The 23626-nt window shown below is 39.6% G+C and overlaps 1 protein-coding gene across 2 annotated transcripts in view; it reads left to right on the top strand.

Annotated features, from left to right (window-relative positions):
• CCDC85A (coiled-coil domain containing 85A) overlaps positions 1-23626 on the top strand; it is a 255711-nt gene that overhangs the window by 9350 nt on the left and 222735 nt on the right. For both annotated transcript variants that reach the window (XR_009602120.3, XR_014137418.1), the window contains exon 2: positions 1998-2085. The gene's annotated coding sequence lies outside the window, so the exon portion shown is untranslated. The remainder of the gene's footprint in view (positions 1-1997; positions 2086-23626) is intronic.

Raw genomic sequence — 23626 nt, 5'->3', positions numbered from 1 at the left:
GAGTTACATTTCTGTTAAATTTTTACGTTGAATTATATGAACATATGGAATTGCCTTTTTAAAAAGCCATAAATGTCCAAATACTGGTAATTTCATATGTTCCAACCTAACCCACATCTTAAAAGTCCAACAGCAGCACTAACAACTCTTGATATCAAAAGACAGGAGTTCTCTCTCTCCACCTCCCCATCCCAGACTTTCCTCCCCAAGGCTGTCTTGTTCAACTCTTGGAGCTGTTTTAGCTATTTTTTGGGCTACTTATTGCCACCTAATATGTTTTATTGTCATTTCTTGACTTGCCATTTTAACACTGTATGTATTGAATTTCTATTATAAAGATGTGGATTTAGGGGCCCTTGGGTGGCTCAGACCGCTGAGTGTCTAACTTCAGCTCAGGTCATGATCTGATAGTGGGTGAATTTGAGCCCCTTATCAGGCTCTCTGCTGTCAGCGCAGAGCCCATTTAAGATCCTAGGTCACCCTCTCTCTCTGCCCCTCCCTCACTTGGCCTCTTGCTCTGTCTCTCAAAAATAAATATAAACATTAAAAACTTATTTTTTAAAAAAGATGGGGATTTAGCTGTCTTAATGTCTTCACTAAAATAAACACCTGCAGTCCCTCACACTTCTTACATTGCTCTATTATAATTTCTGGTGAAATTGCTATGTTGGTATTGTTAGTGCGGGGGGTGGGGGGGGTGGGGGGGGTGGGGGGGTGGGGAAGGGTGGGGCGGGGAGCCTGTTCTCTGCTCTTAATGTTTTCTTCAATGAGGTGGGATTTCCCCTACATATTTCTGTGTTCTTTCTTCCCCTTTATTTGGTTATTACTTTGCTTCTCTCTAGGGGAGGAGCAGATTCCTCTGGGTGGTAGACTTGGATCAGCCCTGTATCCTTCTGCCTGCTGGAAGCTGTTTGTTGCCAAAGAGCAACTTTTCCCTGGAGCACTTCCCTGTCTAGGTGGGAAAATCTGCCTAATTCTAAGGTTCAAAGCCCATTTGGCTCTCAAAACTAAACTACATTAGCCAAATAAACCTTTGTCATGAAGAAGAAAAACAAAGTGATATTTTGTCCTTCATCTGAATTCTTTACTTTTTTTTTTAAATCAAATTATTTAAAACCTGGGTGAAGAAGAGGAAAATGATTTATGAGGTTGTTTGGAAGGACCCTACCATTACAATTATGTTTCTCTAAATTTACCCCTCTTCTCCTCTAGATGCCTTTGTTTTCTGTAGGGCTATTAACTGGCTCTGTGTATTTATTTAGCTCATCCCTAAAGGACTGAAGGCTGAAGACCCTCTATCAAGTCATCTCAAGTAATCTCTTGCACAGCCACCCTCCTCCACACCCCTCTGACCTTTCACCCTTTTCTAACTTTGGGCCTCTTCCTGTCCCTGTTCCTGTCTGTCAAGTAGCTATCTTCTCTCTCCTCTCTGGACCAAGAGCTCAGCTCCCCTTCACTAGCATCCTGGGTATTTTGCTTGCTTCTCTCTGGTGTTGAATCCCAATTTTTTAGATGACATGACTTTCTTTTTCTTGGTCTACATTCTATCTTCACGCTTAACTAATAATTTTGCTAAGTATGGAATTCTGTGTCAGACAGAATTTTCCTTAGACTTTGAAGGCACTGTTCCATTGTCTTCCATAATCCTAGAGTTATACAATTTCACAGTGATGGATACCTGGTAGGTCCTTTCAATTTAGAAACACATTCTTTTATGTTCTGGGAAGTTTTCATGCATTATTTCTTTTATATTTATATTCTTCTCTCCATTTTCTTTGATCTCATTTTCCACCCACCTATCCGTAGAACTTCTATTCTGATGTTTGACCATCTGGATTGATCCTCCAATGTTCTTGTCTTTTTTCTTATTTTCCATCTCTATGCCATCTTGTTTTACTTTCTGTGAGATTTCTAGATTTTACCTTTTAATATCGACATTGTATTCAATTCTCCTGTTTTCATTTGACCATCTCACTCCTCCCTATTCTTGGTCATAGATCCCCAAGTCCTGAGCCCAGAGTCTGAGACCTGCCACATCTGCAGAAAGGAAACCACTTATTGGTTCTCATCAGAAGAAAAAAAATTGTAAGTATGCAAGGTGATGGATGTTAACTAGACTTATTGTTATTATTTCACAATGTATAAAAATATGGAATCATTATGTTGTGTACCTGAAACTAATCTAATGTTGTGTGTCACACCTCAATTTTAAAAAATTAAAAATAAAAATGGGGCACCTGGGTAGCTCAGCCGGTTGTGTGTCTGACTTCAGCTCAGGTCATGATCTCCCAGTTTGTGGGTTTGAGTCCCACGTCAGGCTCTGTGCTGACAGCTCAGAGCCTGGAACATGCTTCGAATTAGTGTTTCCCTCTCTCTGCCCCTCCCCCACTCACTCTATGGCTCTCTTTGTCTCTCAAAAATGAATCAATATTAAACAAATTAAAAAATTAAAAAAATATAAAAAGAGGAAACCATCTGTCTCTCTTGAGCAAAGTCAGCAGAGGGGGGATGGGAGTGGACTGTGTAGCCTAGCTTCATGGGTTTAGGAAGCGGATTTAATTCCCCCCTATGTAACCTTTCAATCAGCACTCCAGTTTCCAGCCTTATTCCATATCCTGGTCTTCAAAATTAATTTATGCCTCCAATTTCTTCAGAATTAACTGATGCCTCCAATTTCTGAGGCTTTCTGGAGGTTTCTGGAGTGAAAGTATTCCATCTTGTCTTTTCCTACATGTAGGCTTGATCTTCAGCTTTCCTCAGTCTGCTAGGGTAAGGTGACACTAAGGCCTCTAGTTTCCAGCATCCAAAATTGTGTTGACGTCTCCCCTTTGATGTGCTCTCTTTTCTCATAGTATTTGTCCACATGGGATTATGTCTTTTTTTAAAAATCTTTTTATCACCATTTCATTGGAATTTGGGGGAGGGATAAAAGAGTGTGCTTATCGCTCCTTATCAGGGAAATACAAATCAAAACCACACTCAGATACCACCTCACGCCAGTCAGAGTGGCCAAAATGAAGAAATCAGGAGACTATAGATGCTGGAGAGGATGTGGAGAAACGGGAACCCTCTTGCACTGTTGGTGGGAATGCAAATTGGTGCAGCCACTCTGGAAAGCAGTGTGGAGGTTCCTCAGAAAATTAAAAATAGACCTACCCTATGACCCAGCAATAGCACTGCTAGGAATTTATCCAAGGGATACAGGAGTACTGATGCATAGGGGCACTTGTACCCCAATGTTTATAGCGGCACTCTCAACAATAGCCAAATTATGGAAAGAGCCTAAATGTCCATCAAATGATGAATGGATAAAGAAATTGTGGTTTATATACACAATGGAATACTACGTGGCAATGAGAAAAAATGAAATATGGCCGTTTGTAGCAACGTGGATGGAACTGGAGAGTGTGATGCTAAGTGAAATAAGCCATACAGAGAAAGACAGATACCATATGGTTTCACTCTTATGTGGATCCTGAGAAACGTAACAGAAACCCATGGGGGAGGGGAAGGAAAAAAAAAAAAAGAGGTTAGAGTGGGAGAGAGCCAAAGCATAAGAGACTGTTAAAAACTGAGAACAAACTGAGGGTTGATGGGGGTGGGAGGAAGGGCAGGGTGGGTGATGGGTATTGAGGAGGGCACCTTTTGGGATGAGCACTGGGTGTTGTATGGAAACCAATTTGACAGTAAATTTCATATATTAAAAAATTAAAAAAAAAAAAAGAGTGTGCTTAATATTACATATTTAAAGAGAATGCTCCCTGTTCCTCCTCTTCCTTCGCTCCATCACTTTTTAGTTACAACTTTATTAAGGTATAATTCACATATCATGTAACTCACTCATTTACAGTTTGCAATACAGTTGGTTTTAGTATAGTCACAGAGTTGTGCGACCAACACCACAATCAATTTTAGAATGTTTTTGTCAACCCCAAAAGAAAACCTGTACCCATTAGCAACCACTGCTCACTCCCCCCCACCCCCCAATCCCTCCAGCCCTAGACAACCATGAATCTACTTACTATATCTATGGATTTGCTAATCCAAGCATTTCATATGATGGAATCAGACAAATATGCAGTCTTTTGTGACTGGCTTCTCTCACTTAGCATGAAGTTTCTATGATTCATCCATGTTGTAACAGGTCTCAGTATTTCATTTCTTTTTATTAATGACTGTTATTCCATTATAATATTGGAATGGGATAATCCATTTTCCAATAATATTAATATCATCCATCTGGATATACCACATTGTATCCATTGATATAACATTGATGGAGATTTGGGTGGTTTCCTTTTTTTGGCTATTAAGAATAATGCAGCCAGGGCGCCTGGGTGGCTCAGTCGGTTAGGCGGCCAACTTCGGCTCAGGTCATGATCTCGAGGTCTGTGAGTTCTAGCCCCGCGTCGGGCTCTGTGCTGACAGCTCAGAGCCTGGAGCCTGCTTCATATTCTGTGTCTCCCTCTCTCTGACCCTCCCCCGTTCATGCTCTGTCTCTCCCTGTCTCAAAAATAAATAAACGTTAAAAAAAAAAATTTAAAAAAAAAGAATAATGCAGCTAGTAAACATTTGTGTCCAAGTTTGCGTATGAATACATGCTTTAATTTCTCTTGAGTATATACCTGTACCTGGAATTGCTGGGTAATTATATTTAATCTTTTGAGAAACTGCCAGACTCGTTTCCAAAGTGACTGCACTATTTTATATTCCTAGCAGTAGTGCATGAGGGTTCCACATACTCTGCATCCTCACCAACATTTGTTATTGTCTATCTTTTCCATTTTGGCCATCCTCATGGATGTGAAGTGATATCTCATTGTGGTTTTCATTTTCTTTTTCCTGGTAGATAATGATATCAAGAATCTTTCCATGTGCCTGTGAGTCATTTTGTGTGTCTTCCTTGGAGAAATGTCCAAATACGTTATCCATTTTTAAATTGGACTACTTGTTTTTTAAATTATTGGGTTGTGATTACATATATATTATATATATATATATGCATGCATGTGATATATATATATATATGTGCATGCATGTGTAAAATGTATTCTAGTGCCTTCTTCATTATATAATTTGCAAATTTTCTTCCATTCAGTGTGTTGTCTTTTCATTTTCTTGGTGGAGTACTTTTGCAATACCAAATATGTCCAGGGTACCTATTTTTTCTTTGGCTATTTGTGCTTTTGGTGTGATAGGATGAGTTACGAAGTGTTTCCTTCTACTCTTTTTTTTAAATGTTTTTATTTAGTTTTGAAAGACAGAGAGACAGAGCATGAGTGAGTGGGGGAGGGGCAGAGAGAGAGGGAGACACAGAATCCAAAGCAGGCTCCAGGCTCTGAACTGTCACCACAGAGCCCAACGCGGGGATCGAACGAACCCACAAACTGCGAGATCTTGACCTGAGCTGAAGTCGACACTTAGCCAACTGAGCCACCCAGTGCCCCGTTCCCTTCTATTCTTTGGAAGAAACTGTAATAAGTTGGGATTAATTCTTCCTTGTTCTTTTTAAAAAAATTTTATTTAAATTCTTGTTAGTTAATGCACAGTATAATATTAGTTTCAGGTGTACAATATAGTGATTCAATAACTCCATACAACACTCAGAGCTCATCACAAGTGCACTCCTTAATTTCCATCACCTATTTAACCCATTCTCCCACTGACATCTGTCTGGTTACCATCAGTTTGTTCTCTGTAGTTCGAGTTCTTGGTTTATCTCTCTCTTTTTTGCCATCGTTCATTTGTTTTGTTTCTTATATACCACATATGAATGAAATCATATGGTATTTGTCTTTCTCTGGCTCATATATTTCACTTAGCATAATTCTCTCCATCTCTGTCCATGTCATTGCAAATGGCAAGATTACACTTTTTTTGGCCGAGTACTATTCCATTGTATATATATACCACATCTTCCTTATCCATTCATCTCTTGATGAACACTTAGGCTATTTCCATAATTTGGCTATTGTAGATAGTACTGCTAAAATGTCAAGATGCATGTATCCCTTTGAATTAGTATTTTTGTATTCTTTGGGAATACCTAGTAGTGCAATTGCTGTGTCATAGGGTAGTTCTATTTTGAACTTTTTGATGAATCTCCATACTGTTTTTTCAAAGTGGCTGCACCAGTTTGCATTTCCACCAACAGTGTAAGAGATTTCTCCTTTCTCCATATCCTTACCAATACTTGTTGTTTCTTGTGCTTTTGATTTTAGGCATATTGACAGGTGTGAACTAATACCTCATTGTAGTTTTGATTTGTATTTCCCTGATGATGATTGATGTTGAGCACGAACATCTTTTCATGTGTCTGTTGGCCATCTGTATGTATTCTTTGGAAAAATGTCTGTTCATGTCTTCTGCCCATTCTTAATTGGATTATTCATCTTTTGAGTATGGACTTTTATAAATTCTTTATATATTACATACTAACCCTTTATCAGGTATGCCATTGCAAATATATTCTTCCATTCTGTAGGTTGCCTTTTTGTTTTGTGATTGTTTCCTTCACTGTGCAGAGGCTTTTAATTTTGATGAAGTCCCATTAATTTATTTTTGCTTTGGTTTCCCTTATCTCAGGAAACATATCTAAAAGGAAGTTGCTACAACTAATATCAAAGAGATTACTGCCCGTATTCTCCTCTAGGGTTTTTGTGGTCTCAGGTCTTTAATTAATTTTGAATTTATTTTTGTGTTTTTACCAAACACAAAAGTGGTCCAGTTTCATTCTTTTGCATGTTTCCGTCCAGTTTTCCTAACACCATTTGTTGAAGAGATGGTCTTTCCCATTGGATATTCTTTCCTGCTTTGCTGAAGATTAATTGACCATACAGTTGTGGGTTCATTTCTGGCAATTCTGTTCTACTGATGAATGTGTCTATTTCTGTGCCAATATCCTATTGTTTTGATCACTTCTTTAATTGTTTTGAAAGAATTCACCAGTGAAGATATGCTGGCTTGCACTGTTCTTTGTGGGTAGTTTTACAATTACTAATTCAATCTGCTTATTATAAGTCTCTTTAGATTTTCCATTTCTCTTTGGGTTAATTTCAGTAGTTTGTGTCTTTCTAGGAAATTTTCCATTTCATCTCCTTCCATTTATGTCTATTTTTCCGAGACATCAGGAGTAGAAAAATCTAGGTCAAGGTAATATGGTGGTGTGTCTGGGCTTCAGTATTCTGTATGAGATTGTGCAGGTTGTAATGATTTGAGCTATCCTCTTCTAAGTTATGTGGTGCACAAGTTGTGGGCAAACATGGTGGAGATCTTAAATAGCAGATGTGTTAAATGTGCCAACTTTGGAGACAGACCATCTGGGTTTGAATCCTTTTTCTACCACTTCCCAGAGGCTTTGGGAAAATTACTTAATCTAATTAGTTAATAGTTTTCTTCTATTTGGGGCACCTGGGTGTCTCAGATGATTAAGCGGCTGACTTTGGCTCAGGTCATGGTCTCACAGTTCCCTGAGTTCGAGCCCCACATTGGGCTCTGTGCTGACAGCTTAGAACCTGGAACCTGCTTTGGATTCTGTGTCTCCTTCTCTCTCTGCCCCTCCCCTGCTCATGCTCTGTCTCTATCTCTCTCAAAAATAAACATTTTTTAAAAAGTTAAAAAAATAATTTTCTTCTATGTAAATAATAGTATTTTCTTTAGGGTTTATTATCTGTGAGGATTAAGTGACACAACACATGTAAAGTGTTTAAAATAATGTGTGATTCAGTAAATTTTATTTCTTATTTGTATTTATAGCCTTCACTATATGCTTCCTGAGGTTAGAAATGGGATTTTTTTTCTTTTTTTTTTTTTTGTTGCTGAAAGCTTGGTACCTATCAAAATGCCTGGTCCATAATAGGAGGTCAGTATTGTTTGTTTAATGTTTTCATGTCAAAGAACTGGACTGAAGGACAAACTGCTAGTTTAGGTATTGATTAGAGCATTGGTTGATAATGAATGCCAACTAGAAGAGACCAGAGGTATGATGAAGCTAGCTTGGCCCTTGTTGGGATTAACAGAGTTATACATGGCTTAAATAAAGTCGTGGAGCATATACCTATAAAATTTGCACTTGACATAAAGTTATGTGGGAGAACAAAGTTTGGGTAGGTATGTATTTGTGTATACACATTCCTCTTCTTGGGTCCTAAAATAACAACTGCATAAGTAAACAACAGAAATGGGTGATTTACAACAACACAAAAAATTCTAGGGGTTCTTGCCAATAATAAATTCATTATGAATTAACGGTTGAGAAACAATAGCAATCTGAAAGTACAATCATTGTGTGTGGAACAAGGGAGGGGACAGGCACACACAGAGGTGTATTGTGGCTTCACCCCTTTGCAGCATTTGAGGGGAAAATTTTACTATTTCTTCTAATAAACTAGATATAGACCCTCAAGCAACAGGCAACAGGCAATCTGTTTTATGAATATGATAAGCGTATTATTTCTTATGCTCTTAGCAGACAGGTTGCTGTATCCTAGGTACAGCATGTCCTCATGATTGATATAGGGATGCATTCTCCTGTCACTGAATTATCACTGAATGGAGTTGGCCTTTTTTGTAGGCATAAGACTTAGGCTCCTCAGATTTCACACAAAGTTGTCAATCCTATTTTCAGCCCAGTTGAACTGAAACATGGAACAAGGGTACCTGTTAGAACTCACTAGTACTCAATTTCTTTCAAAACTGGAACCAAGAGAAATAATATTAATGGAAATCTAACATGAAGGCTATGTAATCTATCCATACACACTCTAAAATTTGTCCCTGAATGAAGCCTATGAGAGAGTTAGACTTGGAAAGCAGTGTTGTGTGGTTCATGTGGAATTGCTATGATTTCATGGACTTTGGCATGAGAGTATCAAACTGTATATATTAAAGATTGTTGTAGGAAGCAACCTTATGAGGTATGTCTTTGACTTTATATTATTCAACATTTTTTCATTATAACATGGTTTCCTAGAATAATTGTTTGAATTAAGCCTGGAAGAGAGGTTTTCCTGGGCAAAAATGATAGAGGATGTAGTGTTGGGGAGGGACAAGGAAGCATTAGAGGTGAAAAAGTACAGTGTGTACATGGGAAGTGATGGTTATCTCAGTGTACCTGGAATGAGGCATACAACTAGGACTGGAAAATAGAATATACCTATATTGAATACAGGCCACAGAATGGATGTTATCTGGGAATAAAAGGAACATCACTCATTTGTAAGAATATGATTTCAGTGCTTACTCTTTGACAGGTACTGGATGTAGAGTGACAAATAAATGGACATAATGCTTGACACCCTAGAGCTATTATGACCAGTGAGACAGAAAATAATCTAGTAAGTAAAATCCAATAAGGAAATACTTACGTTCTCCCTTTGGATTCAAAGAACTGGTTGCTAGGAGAGAACAGAATGAAAGAAATCTTTAGAAAGGGTGAGTTCATCTCTGAGGAGATGACATTGAGCCAGAGACCTGAAGGATGAGAGGTGGAAGCAGGCGGAGAGGGGTGTTGGTGCAAAAAGGAACAATGGTTGAGAAGGCACTGGAGTGGGAACTGCTCAGGGAAGGAAAAAGACCAGCGAGGCTGGAATATGGTGAGGGAGGAAGGAAGCAACAGGGAAGATGGGAAAGTAAGCTACACCCAGTCGTGTAGAAAACATAGTATTGACTGGGAATTATTCTAAGTACAGGCACGTGGGTGGCTCAGTCGGTTAAGCATCTGACTTCAGCTCAGGTCGTGATCTCGAAGTCCATGAATTTGAGTCTGATGTGGGGCTCTGTGCTGACAGCTTGGAGCCTCAAGCCTGCTTCAGATTCTTTGTCTCTCTCCCTCTGCCCCTCCCCCATTTTCTCTCTCTCTCTCTCTCTCAAAAATAAATAAAAACATTTTTTAAAAAAGGAATTATTCTAAGTGCAAGGAGACGCTTTTTACAGACTTTTTGAAAATTCCGTGTGTGTTTTGTGTGTGTGTGTATGTGTGTGTGTGTGTGTGTGTGTGTGTGTGTATGCACGTGCATGCATGCATGTGTGTTAAGATCCACTGATAACTCAGTACAAGGTTTGGATTAGGGCATTTTGTAAAAAGCAGGAAGAATTGGAAAGAAGTTAAGGCTGGGCAGTCAGAACTTTTGCTAAAAATCTTAGCAAACGTTTTTTGTAAAGGGCCTGATAGCAAGTATTTTGGGCTTTGAGGCCAGTCTCTGTCTCAACCGCTCAGCTTTGCTATCATAGTGTGAAAGTACCCATCGATGACCCAGGAATAAATGAGTGTGGCTGTGTTCCAGTAAAACTTTATTTACCAAAGTAGGTGGGGGGGGGGGGCAGATTTGGTTCTGGGACCTCAGGGCATTAAAGATGTGCCAGTGGGTATGAAGAGCAAGGATAGTTCAGGAAGGAGCTAGGGTGAATTGTGAGGCTTCATGACTCCACACAGGAGCTGAGATGGAAGGCTTCTAGAGATGGGGTTTAAAGCCTCAGTTACAGAGAATGGTGGTATTATTATTAGCAGTAGTGGGGGTCTATGGAAATCAGGACCAAAAGCTGCTTTTAGAGGCAAATTATGCATTTGCTTTTAGTTTCTACACAGTTTCTACCAAATTTTCAATTGCATTTGGCCAGTGTGGAAACATCCAGAAGTCTGGCAGTTGGAAATTATATCCAAGGCTCATGCAGGTTGTGAGCAAACTGTGTACTGGATCCCTTGTCTCTTTTTGAAGGCGGGATGATTTCTCTGATTTGGCCCACAAGATGGCTATGATATGACTGTCCCTTTTACCATTAAGGGGCACTCTCTGGAAGGTAAAGATTCAGCTGAAAAAATGCTCTCCTCTCGAAAGGACTTTGAAAGTTTTATTCTCTTTACAGGGATGCATTTGTGTGTGAGTGAATGTGGTAAAAACCATTGCAGAGGCCACGGAAAGTGTCACCACCTAGACTCTAAGACCTGATCTTTACTGCCCACCTGCTTATACTCACCAACCTTTGTCCCACATTTTTCCTGAAAAGCAAAACCACCCCTCTGATGGTAAGGACTGCCCTGACAAGACCTCCTGCCAGACCAGACCACCCAGATCACTTTGAACTTAACCTCTGACACACACCTGCATAGATGGAACATGGAGTGGGCTCTAGAATGACTAATGACTACCTTTACCTGATTATAATATTAAAATCTGTGTCCAGGAAGGAGCACGAGCATCGTTTACATAACATACAATGTGTATATAAGCATGTTTCCTTAAGATGCATGTGTGACCTTATGCCCGCCTCCGCATATGATGACAAGGCTTCCTTATCTGAATATTCATCATTACCTGAAATAAAATGAATCCATTCACCCTTGCTCAAGGAATCCCAGGTCTGGATTCCTGGAGTCACAGCCAGTCATTCCCTGTGTTCTCCTTACTTGCTGCAAATAAATTTTATTTTGTACAACAACTCAACCTGGTGCAGTTTCTGACTCACCAAGGGAGTGAATTTATGTTGGTTCCGTTACAAAAGGTCAGTAATGCTTCTGGCTCTCTGCAGATAGCACCAATCACCAGATGCCACATGTGATTTGGATGCCTTGTCTTCCCCAAAGAAAACTGTATCCTGGAGTGGTTTTCCCAATTTGGGGTCACCCTTAGTTTTAGCATATCTGTGTCTTAAAATATATTGCTATCCATCACACTGATACACTTTGCATTTGTTTATTATTTAAATCCTGGAAGATACATTTGTTTAGTATAAGATGCAAAGTATGCCTGAAAAATAACCTGAAGCTATTGTAGCAGAGGATGGGAATCAGGGTGTGGCTTTGCTTCAGATGGCAGCATGGTTCTTACAGAATTCTGTGCTTTGCGTTTTATGGGTGGGTCTGGCAAACTGGGGGGCAATTGTACTCTTTGATGCAGCCCTAGGGTTAGAAAACTGGAGTAGAAAAAGGACAGGTGTAGTTAACATCAGGCCTCTTATACACCTTAGGATAGTTGTCTAGCATAGTGAGACCTTTCATAAATTCTTGCCCTCCCTTTTCCTCAAACGTCTGTTCTAAAACCTCCCTGTATCCTGTATTCTCATTGGGGTGGCTGACCCTTACAATTTGCCCCCAGTGGTCATGTCTGAGCCAAGTTATATCTTCCTTTTCCTGTCCCCTTCTTTTGGAGGAAACTCCTCCTCTCCCACAACCCCTCCTCCTATGATATAAACAAGGACTGTCATCATTTTACAAGTCCTTAGCTCCCTGGCCACAGTGATGGGTCCAGAAATGGCCCATGAGTTTTCCTTTGTAGGTTTTTAAATGGGAATTGCCCCACTCTGGCGACAGAACAGGGGCAAGTTTGCAGCGGTTGTGCCTTGTCCACAGCTGGGTAACAAGAGCCTGTGTGCAGAGAGGATGAGGAGCGCCCCAGGAGAACAGCATGAAGGCAGGGCCGGGGGAGCCCAGGGGATGCTCAGGTATCTGTTTTCTGCTGAGGTCTTTAGGGCCGCTCTCCCTGTTCTGCTCAAAGCTGGGGAGATAAGCTTTCTCTTTGATTCTCTGATTCTCTGAATCTTACAGCAAATCCCTTGTTTGCTTAAGTCATTTAGAGTTGAGGTTCTTTAATTTGCCATTTTATAAGGTTTTGGAGTATGGGACCAAGCATCATAATAAAGTATTCTTCCACAGTCACACCATCAAAACAGTCATCTATTCTGATTGTTCTGAATGGATGAGTGGAGGCACCACCTTCATGTAGTTTATCAGAATTAGCCTCATGACATTCAGAATTTGAGACAGGGGCTGTCCCTGAGAGCATAGGCCACTAGAACACTTGGGACAGGTCTTGTGATGAGAAATCCCATTTTATAGCCTAATGATAGCTAGCTAAGGAGGGATAAATGGGGGAGATGATCTGGAGTCTGTCTCCCCAGAAAGGGTGTTTAGTTCTGACTTTGTGCTGGGAGAAAGACCAGTTCGACTCTCTTGGTTTTCCTTCAAGCGGCCCCAGTCCATTGGTCTATCTTTATTGTTCACTACTGAGACAATCTGACTACTGAAACTTTCCCTGAAGATGGCTTCTGCTTTCTTGCCTCTGTCTTAAAACAGAGTTCCCCTCCTCCCCTCACTTCTACACCTACTGAAATCCTATGTATACTTCAAAGCTTATTGAAGTTGACACACTTTCTATGAAGCCAATCTTATTGATCCAGCTAAAACTAACCTCTGCCTCCTTAATTTACAATAGGGATTTTATAGTTCCCTTAGCATTTATGTATTACCTCTTCCAGTAGTCACAGGTACTCATTCTCATGCCAGTTTGTAAAACATTAGGTCAGGATATTGGCCTATATAATTTCTTTTTGTTTTTTTTTTTTCATTTAATTTATTATTTTTTTAAATTTACATCCAAATTAGTTAGCATATAGTGCAACAGTGATTTCAGGAGTGGATTCTTTCATGCCTCTTACCCATTTAGCCCATCCCCCCTCCCACAACCCCTCCAGTAGCCCTCAGTTTGTTCTCCATATTTATGAGTCTCTTATGTTTTGTCCCTCTCCCTGTTTTTATATTATTTTTGTTTCCCTTCCCATAAATTCATCTGTTTTGTATCTTAAATTCCTCATATGAGTGAAGTCATATGATATTTGTCTTTCTCTGACAGACTAATTTCACTTAGGATAATACCCTCTAGTTCTATCCATGTAGTTGCAAATGGTGAGATTTCATTCTTTTTGATTGCTGAGTAATAATCCATTGTGTGTGTGTGTGTGTGTGTGTGTGTGTGTGTGTGTGTGTGTGTATACCACCTCTTGTTTATCCATTTATCCATCGATGGGCATTTGGGCTCTTTCCATACTTTGGCTATTGTTGATAGTGCTGCTATAAACATTGGGGTGCATGTGCTCCTTTCAAACAACATACCTGTATCCCTTGGATAAATACCTAGTAGTGCAATTGCTGGGTCATAGGGTAGTTCTATTTTAATTTTTGAGGGGCCTCCATACTGTTTTACAGAGTGGCTGCAACCAGTCTGCATTCCCACCAGCAGTGCAAAAGAGATCCTCTTTTTCCACATCCTTGCCAACATCTGTTGTTGCCTGAGTTGTTAATGTTAGCCATTCTAACAGGTGTGAGGTGATATCTCATTGTGGTTTTGATTTGTATTTCCCTGATGATGAGTGATGTTGAACATTTTTTCATGTGTCAGTTGGCCATCTGGACGTCTTCTTTGGAGAAGTGTCTGTTCATGTCTTTTGCCCATTTCTTCACTGGATTATTTGTTTTTTGGGTGTTGAGCTTGATAAGTTCTTTATAGATTTTGGATACTAGCACTTTATCTGATATGTCATTTGAAAGAATCTTCTCCCATTCCATTGGTTGCCTTTTAGTTTTGCTGATTGTTTCCTTCGCTGTGCAGAAGGTTTTTATTTTGATGAGGTCCCAATAGTTCATTTTTGCTTTTGTTTCCCTTGCCTCGGGAGACGTGTTGAGTAAGAAGTTGCTGTGGCCAAGGTAAAAGAGGTTTTTGCCTGCTTTCTCCTCAAGGATTTTGATGGCTTCCTGTCTTACATTTAGGTCTTATATTCATTTTGAGTTTATTTTTGTGTATGGTAAAAGAAAGTGGTCTAGGTTCAATCTTCTGCATGTCGCTGTCCGGTTTTCCCAGCACCACTTGCTGAAGAGACTGTCTTTATTCCATTGGATATTCATTCCTGCTTTGTCAAAGATTAGTTGGCCCTACGTTTGTGGGTCAGTTTCTGGGTTCTCTATTCTGTTCCATTGATCTGACTGTCTGGTTTTGTGCCAGTACCATACTGTCTTGATGATTACAGCTTTGTAATACAGCTTCAAGTCCGGGATTGTGATGCCTCCTGCTTTGATTTTCTTTTTCAAGGTTACTTTGGCTATCTGGGGTCTTTTCTGGTTCCATACAAATGTTAGGATTGTTTGTTCTAGCTCTGTGAAGACTGCTGGTGTTATTTTGACAGGTATTGCATTGAATATCTGTAGATTGCTTTGGGTAGTATCGACATTTTAACAATATTTGTTCTTCCTATCCAGGAGCACGGAATCTTTTTCCATTTTTTGGTGTCTTCTTCAATTTCTTTCATAAGCTTTCTATAGTTTTCAGTGTATAGACTTTTCACCTCTTTGGTTAGATTTATTCTTAGGTATTTTATGGTTTTTGGTGCAGTTGTAAATGAGATCAATTCCTTGATTTCTCTGTTGCTTCATTGTTGGTGTATAGGGATGCAACTGATTTCTGTGCATTGATTTTATGTCCTGTGACTTTGCTGAATTCATGGATCAGTTCTAACAGTTTTTGGGTGGAATCTCTTGGGTTTTCCATATCGAGTATGATGTCATCTGCAGAGTGAAAGTTTGACCTCCTCCTGGCCAATTTGGATGCCTTTTATTTCTTTGTGTTGTCTGATTGCAGAGGCTAAGACTTCCAATACTATGTTGAATAACAGTCTTGTTCCTGACCTTAGGTGGAAAGTTTCAGTTTTTTCCCCACTGAGGATGATATTAGTGTTGAGTATTTCATATATGGCTTTTATGATCCTTCTATCCCTACTTTCTTAAGGGTTTTTATCAAGAAAAGATGCTGTATTTTGTCAAATGCTTTCTCTGCATCTATTGAGAGGATCATATGATTCTTGTTCTTTCTTTTATTGATGTGATGAATCACATTGATTGTTTTGTGGATATTGAACCAGCCCTGCGTCCCGGGTATAATCCCCACTTGGTCATGGTGAATAATTTTTTTAATGTTGTTGGATCTTGTTGGCTAATATCTTGTTGAGGATTTTTGCATCCATGTTCATCAGGGAAATTGGTCTATAGTTCTTTTTAGTGGGGTCTCCTGGTTTTGAAATCAAGGTAATGCTGGCTTCATAGAAAGAGTTTGGAAGTTTTCCTTCCATTTCCATTTTTTGGAACAGCTTCAAGAGAATAGGTGTTAACACTTCCTTAAATGTTTGGTAGAATTCCCCTGGAAAGTCACCTGACCCTGGACTCTTGTTTTTTGGGAGATTTTTTTATTACTAAATTGATATCTTCACTGGTTATGGATCTGTTCAAATTTTCTATTTCTTCCTGTTTCAGTTTTGGTAGTGTATATGTTTCTAGGAATTTGTCCATTTCTTCCAGATTGCCCATTTTATTGGCATATAATTGCACATAATATCCTCTTATTATTGTTTTTATTTCTGTGGTGTTGGTTGTGATCTCTCTTTTCATTCTTGATTCTACTTATTTGGGTCCTTTCCTTTTTCTTTTTTATCAAACTGGCTAGTGGTTTATCAATTTTGTTAATTCTTTCAAAGAACCAGCTTCTGGTTTCATTGATCTGTTCTTTGTTTTTTTTTTGGTTTCGATAACATTGATTTCTGCTCTAATCTTTATTATTTCCTATCTTCTGCTGTTTTTGGGTTTTATTTGCTGTTCTTTTTCAAGCTCTTTAAGGTTTAAGGTTAGGTTGTGTGTCTGAGACCTTTCTTCCTCCTTTAGGAAGGCCTGGATTGCTGTATACTTCCCTCTTATGACTGCCTTTGCTGAATCCCAGAAGTTTTGGGCTGTGGTGTTGTCATTTTCATTGGTTTCAATGTACTTTTTAATTTCTTCTTTAACTTCTTGGTTAGCCCATCCTTTCTTTAGTACGATGTTCTTTAGTCTCCAAGTATTTGTTATCTTTACGAATTTTTTCTTGTGGTTGATTTTGAGTTTCATAGTGTTGTGGTCTAAAAATATGCATGGTATGATCTCGATCTTTTTGTACTTGTTGAGGGCTGATTTGTGTCCCAGTATATGGTTTATTCTGGAGAACATTCCATGTGCACTGGAGAAGAATGTATATTCTGCTGCTTTAGGATGAAATGTTCTGAATATATCTATTAAGTCCATCTTGTCTGTGTCATTCAAAGCCATTGTTTCCGTGTTGATTTTCTGTTTAGATGATCTGTCCATTTCTGTAAGTGGGGTGTTGAAGTCCCCTCCTATTATGGTATTATCAATAAGGTTTTTATGTTTGTGATTAATTGATCTATATATTTGGGTGCTCCGCATTTGGAGTGTAAATGTTTACAATTGTTAGGTATTCTTGGTGGATAGACCCCTTCATTATGATATAATGCCCTTCTTCATCTCTTGTTGCAGTCTTTATTTTAAATTCTATATTTTCTGATATAAGTATGGCTATTCTGGCTTTCTTTTGTTGACCATTAGCATGATAGATGGTTCTCTATCCCCTTACTTTCAATCTGAGGGTATCTTTAGGTCTAAAGTTGGTCTCTTGTAAACAGCATATAGATGGATCTTGTTTTCTTATTTATTCTGTTACACTACGTCTTTTGATTGGAGCATTTAGTCTATTGACATTTAGAGTAAGTGCTGAAAGATATGAGTTTATTGCCATTATGTTTCTTGTAGAGTTGGAGTTTGGTGGTGTTCTCTGGTCCTTTCTAGTCTTTGTTTAGTCTTTGTTGCTTTTGGTCTTTTTTTTTTTTTTTCGTCTTTTTTCCCCTCAGAGAGTCCCTCTTAAAAGTTCTTGCAGAGCTGGTTTAGTGGTCACAAACTCCTTTATTTTTGTTTGTCTAGGAAACTTTTAATCTCTCTTTCTATTTTGAATGACAGCCTTGCTGGATAAAGAATTCTTGGCTGCATATTTTTCTGATTCAACACATTGACTATATCCTGCCACTCCTTTCTGGCCTGCAAAGTTTCTATGGATAGGTCTGCTGTGAATCTGATCTGTCTTCCCTTGCAGGTTAAGGACTTTTTTTCCCTTGCTGCTTTCATGATTCTTTCCTTGCCTGACTATTTTGTGAATTTGACTATGATATGCTTTGTTGATGGTTGGTTTTTGTTGAATCTTATGGGAGGCTTCTGTGCTTCCTGGATTTTGAAGTCTGTGCCTTTCCCCAGGTTAGGAAAGTTTTCCCCTATAATTTGCTCACATAACCCTTCTACCCCTTTTTCTCTCTCTTCCTCTTCTGGGACCCCTATTATTCTGATGTTGTTCCTTTTTAATGAGTCACTGACTTCTCTAATTCTTAAATCGTGCTCTTTTGCCTTAGTATCCCTCTTTTTTTTTTTTTTTCTGTTTCATTATTCTCCATAAGTTTGTCCTGTATATCGCTGATTTGCTTCTCTGCCTCATCCATTCTTGCCACTGTGGCATACATTTGAGATTGCAGTTTAGTTATAGCATTTTTATTTCATCCTGACTAGGCTTTACTTCTTTTATCTCTGCAGAAAGAGATTCTAATCTATTTTTGACCCCAGCTAGTATTTTTATTATCGTGATTCTAAATTCTGGTTCAGACATCTTGTTTGTGTCTGTGTTGATTAAGTCCCTGGATGTCTTCTTTCTTTTGGGGGTAAATTCCTGCGGAGTTCTGTGGTTCGGGTTGTGCAGATTGTTGCGTTAATCCTCAAATCAGTTTTCTAGGTGTGCAGGATGGTTTAGTGTTGATCTGGCTGTATTTCATGGACATGAGATGCAAAAAAAAAAACTTCCATGCTGTTCCGCCATCTTGGCTCCTCTCCCCTATAATTTCTTTTTATTTTTAAGTTTATTTATTTATTTTGAGAGAGAGGGAGAGTGAACATGAGTGGGGGAGAGGAAGTGAGAGAGGGAGTGAGGGAATCCCATAGCAGGCTCCCTGCTGTCAGCTCAGAGCCAACTCGGGGCTCAGTCTCATGAACCATGAGATCATGACCTGAATTGAAATCAAGAGTCAGATGCTTAGCCAACTGAGCCACCCAGGCACCCCTGGCCTATATAATTTCTAAACTCTTGCAGTAATTCTGTAATTCTGTAATTTCTGTGATTCTATAACTGTTCACAAACTTAGGGTGCAGATAAGGCACATCTTTTTATATTTTTAATGATTACCATAATACCTCTTATCTCTCATTATTTTCCAGCTTTATTGAGACATAATTGACATATAACATTGTGTAAGTTTAAGATATACAACTTGTTTATTTGATATACTTACTGTTCTCAAGCAATTACCACTAGAGCATTAGCTAACACTGCCATCACCTCATATACTTTCTTTTCTTTTTCTTTTTCAATTTTTTAAACATTTTATTTATTTCTGAGAGACAGAGAGAGATAGAGCACAAGTGGGGGAGGGGCAGAGAGAGAGGGAGACATAGAATCCAAAGCAGGTTCCAGGCTCTGAGCTGTCAGCACAGAGCCTCATGTGGGGCTCAAAGCCATGAACCGTGAGATCATGACCTCAGCTGAAGTTGGACGCTTAACAAACTGAGCGGCCCAGGCACCCCTGCTATTTATTTTTTGTGATGAGAACATTTAATATCTACTCCCTTAGCAGCCTTCAAGTATATAACACTATATGGTTAACTGTAACCACCACACTGTACATTAGGTCCTTTATTGTCAAGAGTTTGGTATGTCTTCCTTGATACTTCCCCTCTTCCTGAAATACCCAATAACTAGGAAGGCTAGTTCCAATAGAACATTCTGCCATGAACTTAACCACATGTGGCTATTGAACATTTGAAATGTGGCTCATCCAAATTAAAAACTCAACTTTTAATTTTAATTAATTTGGATTCAAATTTGAACAGCTACAATGTTTCATCCAACCTCTGTACCCAAGTGGAATATCACTGGACTCAGTAACCACAGTAGCTGATGCTTCCCATCACCAACTAGGTTGCTTAGTGAAGTTCAGTGCTGCATTGCCTTCTTATGATTGCTGGTCACTTGCTGTGAAGGGAGATATAATAGAATCCTGTTTTCCTACTGCAGATCTTGAGGGGTATGAGCCTACTCCCTCAGGCTAACCTTGGCTACACTGATCATGGTTGGACTCCAAGGCTGGTAGTATTCTTATTCATGTTTCTGTGCAAATCTACCACCCAGGACTCGAAGCACCCAAGTCAGCAACAGAGGTGATTCAGTTGTTTATCATCTCATGGACCCAGAATTACAGACCCTTCTTTGTCTAGGTATCCATCACTTAGAGGCAGATGGATTTCCCTTTTGAATCCTCAGAAGAACAAAAGATTTGTCTTTGGATTTCTCCAAACATAGACCTTTCAACAAGGATTCAGCTATCAGGAGTTTATTTAGGAGGTGATGAGGAAATATCAGGAAGGGGTCGAGAAGTAAAATAGGGAGGTGAAGAAAGCTGGTGAAGGATAACGTATCAGTTTCCCCAGGCACCTGAAGCTCAACCCTCCTCGGGAACTCTAGACGGTAGTGTAAAACATGCTTCAGAGTTACCTCAGCTCAACGAATAAAATGGTTTGTATCCACCCACTCCTCACTGGTCATTTGCTGAGGCCTTCTCCTGCAGGCATGACCTCCCAGCACTCTCAGCATGCTCTGAGGGTGGCAGAGTGTGTTCCCACTGCTAGAAGAAAGACTTTAGGCAGAGTTACAATAATTTGCAGTAAGAAGTCACCGGAACGTAGGGTCGCCTGAGTGGCTCAGTCAGTTAAGCATCTGACTTTGGCTCAGGTCATGATCTTGCAGTTCACGAATTTGAGCCCCATGTCGGGCTCTGTGCTGACAGCTCAGAGCCTGGATTCTGCTTTGGATTCTGTGTCTTCTTCTCTCCCTCTGCTCCTCCCCTGATCACTCTCTGTTTCTCTCTCAAAAATAGTAAATAAACATTTTTTTAAAAAGTCACTGGATCATAGAGGTGAATAAGGGGTGACGGTACATGCTCCAGGGTCCTGGACAATGGAGCCCTCATACTTCCTTCTATAAAGACTGGCTGCCTTAACTGGTTCTGGGGTGCTCACACCTCCTTTCTATGGATGGCACCCCCAGAAGTGTCTCACAAGAGAAACAGAATCTGCTTATAATTGTAAAACGGGGAATCATCTCTGATAAGCTACCCCATTTCAACTTGATTTGTCTGTTAGGTAATATACTGACCATTCAATAAGAACATCAAATAAAACTTGTATGTGGTCTGAAAAGCACGATAAAAATTAAATTGAAACCACCATAGGTTCTAACAGTAGCACCAGCTTTGTGTAAAGGAAAGGGGTTTAGAATTTGAAGATTCTTACAATTTCCAACTTTAAATGCACACATTTTCATAAATACTTGCCTTCTCCAGTTTCAGTAGAAATGAGCAGTATTTTGCTGGCAGAAGGTGAATGGGATATATGAGGTCCCATGTGCACAAAGTGCAAAAAACAATTTTTGAAAGATAAATCTGTTCTTAAATAAAGTCAGGTAGAATTTAGTGATATGAGAGTCACTCTGGAGGTGAGTCAGTGTTCCTTCATGGGAAAAGCTTTTAGCTTTGTTTAATATGGATCATTTTAGAAAGCTTATTGGTGACGATATCTCTTATCACTACTGCCCAAGACCTGGAATAAAAGGATTTTTGAGTTTACATTTAATTGCAAATTTAATTTAGTCTATATGCAAAGATTTATAATCTCTCCAGATAGGTGAGGTATCAATAATAGAGGGGCTGCTGGGCAGTCTGCCACTTCTCATTGAATATTCAGTGTGTGATATGCAGATTTATCTTATAAATATCACTGCTTATAGCCTTGTAAATTCAGAGATACATCATCTATAGTTCAGCTTTGAATGTAGAGCAAATGAAGGAAGAATGGATTTTTTAAATGAAAAGATCAAAAGGATAATTAATATTTCATAATCCTAATTACATTTTCCACTGCACATTGATTTTTGATGCTACTTGGGGTGTAAGGTGTGATTATTGCTTTCACAGACAAATCAGATAATCTGGTCACAAACCCAAATGTAAAAAAGGTAATGTGAACATCTTGTTTGTCTTGAGAAATTAGTCATTAAGTTCCTCAATTAGCTCTGTGCTTATTCTGGGGAAATCGCATTACACAAGTGAAGAAGATTGTAAACTTTTAGAATAAGAAGCAAGTCATTAAGCATGTTAGTTTGGAGCCCGCTGGTGACAAATGTGTGAAGTGGTAGGTTGTGGGGGGAAGAGGAACCCTGACCCGAGGAGCATGGAATAAATCCTGTGCATTTACAGGCAAGATAGGATTTAACAGATCACCTGGTACAGTAGATTGGTCAGTGCTTCTGTGCTAGTGAACACCTGATCCTTGAGGCCAGCCAGAATTACCTCTGCAAATTTACCCACTGATCCAGTAGAGGTGAGCTACATACACCAACCAGGGCTAGAGGGAATTTCCCAGGACTATATGCTTTTGATCATGATGCACTTTCCCTTTGGCCTCATTGTTCTATCCTGAAGCATTGGCTTTAAGACTATAAGACTTTAATTCCTACTTCTGAGCAACTCTTAGATTTAGCTCACTTAACCCACTTTCTGAAATCTCAACTCTTTCTCTACTTTACCCTTCCTTGCTCCAGTGACTCTCTGCATCAGCTGAAAAGTCCCTGCTTCATTCTCTATTCTGGTGACTTAGCTAATCTCCAGCTGGGTTACCTCCCAACATTTTGGGGGTTGAGGTAGGATTTGGGGGAGAAAGGGAAGGAGAGATCCAGATCACAAACTCTTGGAAGGTGACTAGAACTTCACATTCTGCACCTGCTGCAGAGTGTGCTAGGATCAGAGATGGCAAGACAAGATGGGGGCCAATGTGGGAATCTTGGAGACTTAGACAGGAGTAAGAGACCCAGTTCTAATTTACAGGCAGAGATTGAATTTTATGTAAATTAGAATATGCTAGGTTGCACTGTAATAACACACAGCCAGGAATAAGTGTTTTGACATCTAGAAGTTTACTTATACAACGTATCTAGTGTGGTGAGGTGTAATGATCTGCTTCACACAGTCACTCAGGAACCCAGGCTCACCAGGGCTCTGCTATTTTAGTAGCTGCAACATCTGAGTGGTGTAGACTTTGCACTCCACAACAGGAGAAATTAGACCAGAGACTCTGGCATAGCCTTTATCTGCCTCAGTGTGAAAGTGATATTTGTCACTTTTGGTCACATTTTACTTGCTAGAACTAGTCAGAGTGCCCTGTAATTTTAGGGGCATCAGGAAACATAGAAGAGTAAGTACAATATTTGGTGACAATTATGTCTCCACCATGAGATCCGTGGGTGAGAATCCCCTCAGGGGTAGGCAGGGGTGCTGCTGATGAAGTACAGGCCAGAAATTTGGAGAAGTAAGTACAAAGGAATCCATCAAAAGAGAGGTGGAGGAAGGTAACAGGAGAGCCTGGTCTGGGAGGAAATACCAGGAACTCAGCTAGCTGAGTTCTCAACCTGACCTCGAGGGTGGCCCGGGTCAGTACTGATATGCAGGATCTGAAAGTAACTTTCTTTTTTTTTTTTTTTTAAGTTTTATTTTGTTTATTTTTTTTAAATGTTGATTTATTTTTGAAAGAGAGAGAGATAGAGACAAAGGGAGGGAAAAACAGATAGAGAGGGAGACAGAGGATCTGAAGTGGGATCTGCACTGACAGCAGAGAGTCTGATGAGGGAGGGGCTCTAACTCACAAACCACAAGATCATGACCTGGGCTGAAGTCGGATGTCAGACGTTTAACCGACTGAGCCACCCAGGCACCCCTGAAAGTAACTTTCAAATGTCATTTTTGCACATTACTATGAAGGCAGTGTAATAAGTGATTCCTGAATGTATAGAGAATGCATGTGCCTGTAAACGCCACATGCATTCTTGTGTAATGTTTTAAA

This window comes from Panthera onca, chromosome A3, assembly GCF_046562875.1.
Source record: "Panthera onca isolate mPanOnc1 chromosome A3, mPanOnc1 haplotype 2, whole genome shotgun sequence".
In the NCBI taxonomy this organism is placed as follows: domain Eukaryota; kingdom Metazoa; phylum Chordata; class Mammalia; order Carnivora; family Felidae; genus Panthera; species Panthera onca.
This window is presented reverse-complemented; position numbering and strand designations above follow the sequence as displayed.